Source organism: Rutidosis leptorrhynchoides, chromosome 1, assembly GCF_046630445.1.
Source record: "Rutidosis leptorrhynchoides isolate AG116_Rl617_1_P2 chromosome 1, CSIRO_AGI_Rlap_v1, whole genome shotgun sequence".
Lineage (NCBI taxonomy): Eukaryota > Viridiplantae > Streptophyta > Magnoliopsida > Asterales > Asteraceae > Rutidosis > Rutidosis leptorrhynchoides.
Genome location: NC_092333.1, coordinates 687,786,214 through 687,796,413, shown reverse-complemented (window position 1 = coordinate 687,796,413; position 10,200 = coordinate 687,786,214).

Sequence of the window (10,200 nt, the reverse complement as noted above, 5' to 3'; positions counted from 1 at the left end):
TTTTATATATAAACCTTAAACTTTTTAGAACATAAAATTTAATAAAATTTTAAAAATTTTGTTTCTTTTTAAGACGAGGTCGTTTCGGGACTATGCCCTAGTCCGTCCCTCGACAAAATTTTAAAATTTGTCTTTTTGTAGCGATTGTTTTAAAAGCTAAGATTTTTGGGTTTTTTTAATGTTTTTGGCATACTTTAAATTAATAAGATTAAAAATAATGATAATAAAAGTTCTCGTCCCTCCCTCGGGTAAAGCAATTTCGGTTCAAAGACCTAGTCTTCAACTTACGACGAATTTTAAAAATCATATTCTTAACTTAATGAGATAAAGTAAATTTTTTTGTTTTTAAATTCACACAACTTAAATATAGAATTCAAAATTAATATTAAAAATTCTCACCAAACTTAAAATTTGAAATGCATAAAATTAAAAATTAATATTTTAAAAATTAAAAATTCACACCAAACTTAATTTAAAAATTTATAAATTCATATCAAACTTATATTAATTTTTCAAATATTTACAATTTTAAATATATTGTTTTTATAAAGTTTACAATATTAATTTAAGATTTAAATATTAATTTTTAAAAACATGGTAAAAATAAATTTAAAAATCTTTTTTTTTTTTTTCTTTTTATCCCACTCTAATCAATCAAATATTATCAAAAATATGCGCCCCTCTTTTCGGTAAAGTAATTTCGGTTCCAAGACCTAATTTAACTCATGACGAATTTTTGAAATATTTTGGTTTGATTTGATTAAAGATATTTATACCTTAAGAATAAACGTTAAATTTCGCAGTGATGTAATAAATTTTTGAACGATATCAATAATTTCGGTCGCCAAACCTAATTTTATTTAATACCAATTTAATACTTTTTAGCGAACAAATTAGCGTTTATTATCAAAAGGTTAAAAATAAAAATAAAAACTGTACAGACATACCTGTGAAATAGATTTCTTAGTTATATGATCTATTATATTCATAAGATAGTCGGTTTAATTGGTCTTCCATGGCTGCATAGGCGTAACCTCGAGCATTCATTGTCTTTTCTTCTAAACATATGAACGGTCCGTCTCTGCATAAAGTAACAAATTCGGTATTTGAATAGGTTTGATTATTTGAACATTTACCTCCATGTGACCATTTTCCGCATTTGTGACATTTTTCTAGGTGTCGTGCTCTTCTTTTCGCTGCGGATTTTGATTTTCCTTTACCAAATTGTAACTTATTATCTTCGCATCTGGATCCTTTTCTAACTCCGTCCATTCTTTCTCTGATTACTGATACTAATTCACTCGGTAATATGTCATTATTTCTTTTAGTGATCAAAGCGTGTAGCATTAGACCATGGTTTAGTTCACAGGCAGTCTTCATTTCGTAAAAACCTAAAAAAAAAATAAAAATTCAGAATGGGGGGAGAAGACTAGTTCTTTAGGGTCTGCTAGGGAAAGACCATACGTGTTCCATTTTCGAGAACTACACGAAAACAGACAATCTAACTCTAACAGAAATACATATTATCCTTTAAAGACTTGATTCTCCCCACACTTAGTTAGCTGTGGTGTCGAAATTGTGATTAACTTCGTTGTCGACTTCCATTGGACCCTGTATGTAATGTTTAACTCTGTGACCATTAACTTTAAATTCAATCCCATTTGAATTTATCAATTCTATCGTTCCGTATGGGAAAACTCTTTTGACTATGAATGGTCCAGACCATCTTGATTTCAATTTTCCAGGAAATAGCTTGAATCGTGAATTGAAAAGAAGAACTCTGTCTCCTTCTTTAAATTCTTTTGAACTTCTGATTCTTTTATCATGCCATTTCTTCGTTCTTTCTTTATAGATTAACGAATTTTCGTATGCTTCATGTCTTAATTCTTCTAATTCGTTTAGTTGACTTAATCGTAGACGTCCGGCTTCATGTAAATCAAGATTACATGTCTTCAAAGCCCAAAATGCTTTGTGTTCAATTTCTACTGGAAGATGACATGCTTTTCCATAAACAAGTCTAAAAGGTGTGGTTCCAATTGGAGTTTTGTAGGCTGTTCTAAAAGCCCAGAGTGCATCCTCCAATTTAATGGACCATTCCTTTGGATTTGATCCTACGGTTTTCTCTAGAATACGTTTTAAAGCTCGGTTGGTATTTTCAACTTGTCCACTTGTTTGTGGATGATATGCGGTGGAGATTTTATGAGTTACTCCATATCTTTTAAGAACTTTCTCAAGTTGATTATTACAGAAATGAGTACCCCGATCACTTATCAAAGCTTTCGGTGTTCCAAACCTTGCAAAAAGACGTTTTAAAAAGTTGACTACAACTCGTGCATCGTTAGTTGGGAGAGCTTGTGCTTCCGCCCATTTAGATACATAATCAATGGCTACGAGTATATATAGATTATTATGAGATTTTGGAAATGGACCCATAAAGTCAATACCCCAAATGTCAAATACTTCACATACTTGGATGACATTTTGTGGCATTTCATCACGTTGACTTATTTTTCCGGCCCTTTGACATGCATCACAGGATTTGCAAAGAAGGTGTGCGTCTTTGTAAATTGTAGGCCAATAGAATCCAGCTTCATAAACTTTTCTTGCTGTTAGTTGAGGCCCATAATGCCCTCCTGTTGGTCCTGTGTGACAATGGTTTAAAATTTTACTCGCTTCATCTCCAAATACACATCGGCGTATTATTTCATCGGGACAACTTTTAAACAGATGTGGATCTTCCCAGAAATAGTTTTTTATATCACTGAAGAATTTCTTTCGTCTTTGGTACGATAATCCTTTTTCAAGGAATCCACAAACTAAGTAGTTTGCATAATCTGCAAACCATGGGATTTCTTTATAATCTATCTTCAATAGATATTCATCAGGAAAGTTGTCTTGTATGGCTGATTCATTCAAAACTTCTAATTCGGGATTTTCAAGACGAGAAAGATGATCAGCGGCGAGATTTTCTGCTCCTTTTTTATCTCGGATTTCAATATCAAACTCTTGTAAGAGTAAGATCCAACGGATTAATCTTGGTTTAGCATCTTGTTTTGAAAATAGGTATCTAAGAGCAGAATGGTCGGTATAGACCACCGTTTTTGCTAGAACGAGATATGATCGAAATTTATCAAAAGCAAAGACAATAGCAAGGAGTTCTTTTTCAGTAGTTGTATAGTTCGTTTGTGCTCCTTGTAATGTCTTACTAGCATAATATATAGGTTGAAATCGTTTTTCAATCCTTTGTCCTAAAACGGCTCCCATTGCAAAATCACTTGCATCGCACATTAGTTCAAATGGTAGATTCCAATTTGGTGTTATCATGATCGGCGCATTAGTGAGTTTTTCTTTAAGAATATTAAAAGATTTGATACATTCATCTGAAAAGATGAATGGCGCATCCTTTTCTAGGAGTTTATTCATAGGAGTGGCAATTTTAGAAAAATCTTTTATGAAACGTCGGTAAAAACCGGCATGCCCTAGAAAACTCCTAACTCCTCTAACATTGGTGGGATGTGGAAGTTTAGCAATTACATCTACTTTAGCTCTATCCACTTCAATTCCTTCTTTTGAAATTTTATGTCCAAGAACTATGCCTTCTTTAACCATGAAATGGCATTTCTCCCAATTAAGTACTAGATTTGATTTTTCGCATCTAATTAGCATTCGTTCCAGATTAACTAGACATGATTTAAATGTATCACCGAAGACTGAAAAGTCATCCATGAATACTTCCATGCATTCTTCTATCATGTCGTGAAAAATCGCCATCATACACCTTTGAAAGGTTGCAGGGGCGTTACAAAGTCCAAATGGCATGCGTTTGTAAGCAAAAGTACCATAAGGGCACGTGAATGTGGTTTTCTCTTGATCTTCGGGTGCTATTGGAATTTGAAAATATCCGGAAAATCCATCTAGAAAACAATAGTAACTATTTCCGGCTAATCTTTCCAACATTTGATCTATGAAAGGTAAGGGAAAGTGATCTTTTCTGGTGGCGTCATTTAATTTTCTATAATCAATACATACACGCCATCCTGTTACAGTCCTAGTAGGAATAAGCTCATTTTTCTCATTTGTAATGACAGTCATGCCACCCTTCTTAGGCACGCATTGAACTGGGCTTACCCATGGACTATCAGAGATTGGATATATCAAACCTGCATCTAGCAGTTTAATAATCTCTTTCTTAACTACATCTTGCATATTAGGATTTAGTCTTCGTTGACGTTGCACATACGTTTTATGACCTTCTTCCATAAGGATTTTATGTGTGCAATACGAAGGACTTATTCCTTTAATATCATGAATCTTCCATGCAATGGCTGGTTTATGAGCTTTCAACACAGAAATGAGCTGTGATTTCTCATTTTCAGTAAGAGAAGACGATATTATTACAGGTAATTCAGATTCACCATGTAAATAAGCGTATTCCAAATGGTTTGGAAGTGGCTTTAACTCTAATTTCGGAGGTTCTTCTATCGATGATTTATATCGATATCTGTCTTCTTTTAGCATTTGAATTTCTTCTGTTGTTGGTTCATATCCATTAGCTATAAGTGTAGCTAACATTTCAGCTTCATCAATTGGTTCATTTCCTTCTCCTAAAGAACATTCTCCCGTTCCTTGTAATTCTGGAAATTCTTCTAATAATTCTGCATGTGCATCTATAGTTTTAATATAATAACATGTATCATCTGCAGATTGTGGTTGTTGCATTGCTCTATCAACTGAAAAGGTAACACTCTCATCCTCTATACTTAGGGTCAGTTTCTTACCGAACACGTCTATCATTGCTTTAGCCGTGTTTAAGAATGGTCTTCCTAATATGAGAGGAACTTGAGAATCTTCTTCCATGTCTAAAACAACAAAATCTACTGGAAATACTAAAGTACCAACTTTAACTAGCATGTTCTCCATTATCCCTCTAGGATATTTTATTGATCTATCGGCTAGTTGTATGCTTATTCTGGTTGGTTTCAATTCTCCAAGGTCTAGTTTAGCGTATAGTGAATACGGCATTAGATTTATACTAGCACCTAAATCTGCTAATGCTTCTATTGAACTAAGACTACCCAGAAAACATGGAATTGTGAAACTTCCTGGATCAGATAGTTTTTCTGGTATCTTATTCAACAGCACTGCTGAACAATTAGCATTCATAGTAACAGCCGAGAGTTCTTCCATTTTCTTTCTATTCGTGATTAGATCTTTCAAGAATTTAGCATACCTTGGCATTCCTGAAATTACGTCAATGAAAGGAAGATTTACATTTATCTGTTTAAACATATCCAAGAATTTGGATTGCTCGGCTTCAAGTTTTTCCTTCTTCATTTTACTCGGATAAGGAAGTGGTGGTTGGTATGGTTTAACATAAGGTTTATCCTTAACTGTGTTATCTTCATTAATCTTTTCAACTACCGGTTCTTTTTCCTTATCTTGATCAGGTTTTGGTTCTTGTGGAGTAGGAATAGTTTCATCAGAAGTTACAGGTATTTCAGGTGGTTTAAGTGTTGTACCACTTCTTGTGGTAATAGCTTTAGCTGTTTCATTCCGGGGGTTAGCATTTGTATCGCTTGGTAGACTTCCCGGTTTTCTTTCACCTATTAACCTTGCTAGGTTACTTACTTCTTGTTCTAGATTTTGAATAGAAGCTTGTTGATTTCTAAATGCTTGAGCATTTTGTTCATTGGTTTGTTTTTGAGATGTGAAAAACTGCGTTTGAGTTTCAACTAGCTTCGTCATCATATCTTCTAAATTCGGCTTTTTATCATCGGTTTGTTGTGGTGGTTTGTTTTGAAAATTCGGTCTTTGCTGATTATAAGTATTATTGGATACTTGTTGATTGCTAGGACCTTGTTGGTTGTTGTATGGAATATTTCGATTATAGTTCTGGTTTTGATTGTAAATCGGTCTTGGCGGTTGATAATTATTCTGATAATTATTTCCAGGCCTTTGGTTTATGTATGAAATATTCTCTCTTTGTTCCATTGTTAATTCAATATTTAGACAATCTTTTGTCAAATGTGGTCCTCCACACTGCTCACAACTAATTCGTATAGCATGAATATCTTTAGTCATCTTTTCCATTCGTCTCTCGAAAGCATCTATCTTTGCGGAAATGGAATCTAAGTCATGGCTAGAATCGGCTCTAGCTGCTTTAGATGATCTAATGATATCTTTTTCTTGATGCCACTCATGTGAGTGGGAAGCAGTATTATCAATAATTTTGTAAGCATCAGTTTCGGTTTTCTTCATAATCGAACCACCAGCTGCTATATCTATGTCTTTTCTTGTAGTGATGTCGCATCCTTGGTAGAATATTTGTACTATTTGACAGGTGTCTAAACCATGTTGCGGACATCCTCTTAACAATTTTCCATATCTTGTCCACGCCTCATATAGAGTTTCATTTGGCTTCTGTGTGAACGTAACAATTTCTGCTTGAAGTCTTACGGCTTTAGATGCAGGAAAAAATTGTTTAAGAAATTTGTCAACTAAAACATCCCATGTATCGATCGCCCCTTCAGGTAACGATTCCAACCAATCTTTGGCTTCTCCCTTTAAAGTCCAGGGAAATAACATGAGATATATCTGTTCATCCTCCACTTCTCGTATTTTAAATAGTGTGCAGATCCTATTAAAGGTACGTAGATGTTCATTTGGATCTTCCTTCGGCGCACCACTAAATTGGCATTGATTAGTCACCATGTGTAGAATTTGTCCTTTGATTTCATAATCTGGCGCATTAATGTCTGGATGAGTAATTGCGTGACCTTGGCCAGTGCGTTTAGCTCTCATTCGGTCTTCCATACTTAAAGGTTCCAGATTCTCCATAATTGAATTTGTTGAATCGGTATCACTGAATGATTCTGATTTAATAGTTCGTTCCTCAACAATCTCTGTTTGAATGATTGGTGGTTCCGGAGGAAAGTTTAATGGTTCAGGATCTATGAACCGTTCCTGAATATTTTCTGGATTCTCAATTGTGAGGTTTGTTTCAAAAACTGGATTATCGGAAATTTGAACTGAAGTACTTGGTCGACTGGATGACGATTCTAAAGAAAAATCAACGGCGGTTATATTTGTTAAACGATGTCTTGATCGAGTTACAGGTGGTGAACGTACAAAAGGTGATGAACGTCTTGCTCGGTGCATTCACAGAATATCCTATTAGTTTTAAAAAGGAAAGAAAAATTATAATAAGTTATCCAATCAATAGACTTTTCTGATTTTGCCCACGTTTCGAATAGCCAAAAGATGCAGCAGAGGGGCAGGATTCGTTTGGTCTCAATATAATTGAGGACTGTTTGGCTCCAATAACCCGGTCCACGTACAAATCCAACTATTACTACGAACCAGAAAATTTTGATGTCTATCAATTTAACCACTTAAAATAAATTTTCGTAATTTTAAGAAATTTAGATAAGAAGTAGAATAAAATTCTAAGTCCTAAAACTAGAATGGCGAGAAATAAGAGAGAAAAAGATTGCGCGTCGAAAAATGTCGAAAAAGAAAAATGGTTGAAAAATAAAAGGTGACGGAAAAATAAAAGAAACTTAAAAAAAACTTAAAAATACTTAACTAATTTAACCTTATTACTACAACTAACTTAAAATTATAATCGCAAATTGAAATTACTAATTGGAATGATAATTGATACATAGTAAAAGGTCTAAAAATATTAAAGCTTACAGGAAAAACTAAATCCCAAATGGAAATAACTTAAAAAGAAACTAAAACTTAAAAAGGCGTCGCAAAATTCTAAAGCACCTAAATCTTAGTCTAAAGAAAAAGCACTTAAGGAATTCTACGGCAAAGCCTAAAAATCTAGAAGTAAAAATAACTATAGCAAAAACTAAGTTTAAAATTAAATATGAGCGAAAAATATAAATATTACGCTACAACGATTAAAAAGGGACAAAATATTAAAAGTTATTAAAAGTTATAAAAATATTAGATTTTATAAAAATATTATTTTTATATTTTATAATTTAAAGTATTAAGTATTATATAATTAAAACTAGTTAAAAGTAATAATTAATTTAAATAACTAAAACTTAATTAATAATAATAAATAAAACTAGGGTTTAAATAATAATAATAAATTAATACGCATTAAATGCGAAATTAGGGTTTGAATGTGGCCCTGTCAGACCCTTCATGCGAGTCGCATGATTTAAAAGGGTAGGTCATGCGAGTCGCATGACTAACTGGACCGGTTCAACTGGACAGGTTCAATTTGACAGGTCACGTATATTTAATATTTATTTTCTTTTTTTTCTGTTTTATATTTAAAATATAAATATATATATATAATTAAAATAAAACTTAATTTTTAAAACTAAAAATAAACTTAAAATACTTTATAATTTTGTAAAAAGAAAAGAAAAACTTAAAAATACACTTTAAAATACTCTTTTTTTTTTTTTTTTTTCGATTTTAAAAGCTTTTTTTTTATATCTTTTTAATTTTTTAAACAAAAATATAAATTTTACAAAAACTAATTATAACTTAAAAATTAAAAATATGGTGTTTCGCTTCGGCGAAGAGGTCCCCGGCAGCGGCGCCAAAAATACTTGATGTCAAAGCAGAGGGGTATAAAATACTATTAAATTTTAGCAGGAAATACTATTAAATACGATACAATTTTACACAAGATATTTATTTATTTATAGAATGGATATACTTAAACCTTGCTACAACACTTATAGGCAGTGTACCTAATCGTACAGTAGTGTAGTTTTTAGTAAGTCCGGTTCGTTCTACAGGGAAATCTTTAAACAAAGCTCAACGCTATATTAGTTTACTTTTATAAAAATACAAATATATATATAAATGATATTATTATTATAAAGGGGGGTTTTTACCGTTTAATGACCGGTTTGTCGATTTTAAAACTTTAGTCGCAGTTAAAACCTAATGTAAAATATAAAATAAATACAAGACTTAAATTAAAGCGTAAAGTAAATAACGATAATGAAATTGCGAATAAAAATGCGATAAAATAAAATTGCGATAATTAAAAGGTACGATAATTAAAAGTGCAATTAAATATAAAATAAAGGAAATTAAATATGAAATAAAAGAATTATGCTTATTTAAACTTCCGTAATCATGATGTTTGACGTGTTGATTTTAGTTTTATGCCCATGGGTTAATTGTCCTTTGTCCTGGATTATTCAATATGTCCGTCTGGTTTTTGTCCATAACAGTCCATCAGTCATAAATATAAATTGCAAGTGTCCTTGTCAAATTATTATTATACCCGAAGATAAATATTCCAACTAATTGGGGATTCGAATTGTAACAAGGTTTTAATACTTTGTTTAATGAATACACCAGGTTATCGACTGCGTGTAAACCAAGGTTTTACTACTTTGTTAACAATTACACCAATTACCCTTGAATGTAATTTCACCCCTGTTTTAATTATTCTAGTGGCTATTAATCCATTCCCGTGTCCGGTTAAATGAACGATTATTCGTACATATAAATACCCCGCCCATCGTGTCCGATCGAGTGTATATGGTAAATTATAGGGACGCCCAATTGTAAATCTTTATATTAACATTAACAAACTTTCATTTAGTTAAACAAATATAAAGCCCATTAATAGCCCATAGCCTAGTTTCTACAAGTGTCGTTCTTTTGTCCAAACCCCAATTATGGTACCAAGCCCAATTACCCAATTTCAGTAATTAGCCCAACATCATGATTACTTCGTTTTAAACAAGCATAATAATAACTTAGCTACGAGACATTAATATAAAAAGGTTGAACATAACTTACAATGATTAAAAATAGCGTAGCGTTACACGGACAGAATTTCGACTTACACCCTTACAACATTCGCTAACATACCCTTATTATTAGAATTATAATTAAAATTAAAATATAAATTATAAATATAAATATATTACTTCGTATGAAGAGAAGAGAAAAAAGATGTGTTAAACTCGTCAGAAAACTGGCTTTTTATAGGACCTGACCAACAATCTCACACCATGCGACTCGCATGGTTTTGTGCTTCTGGCCATGCGAGTCGCATGGCCACCCTGGATTCAGCCAACTACTTTTGTTTTCTTCTTGCCGACGTAATATAATAATAATAATATATATAATATATAATTATATATATATTATATTATATTCTTGTGCATAGTAGACTAGATATTTTTGGTCCGTTGCGTCGGGCGT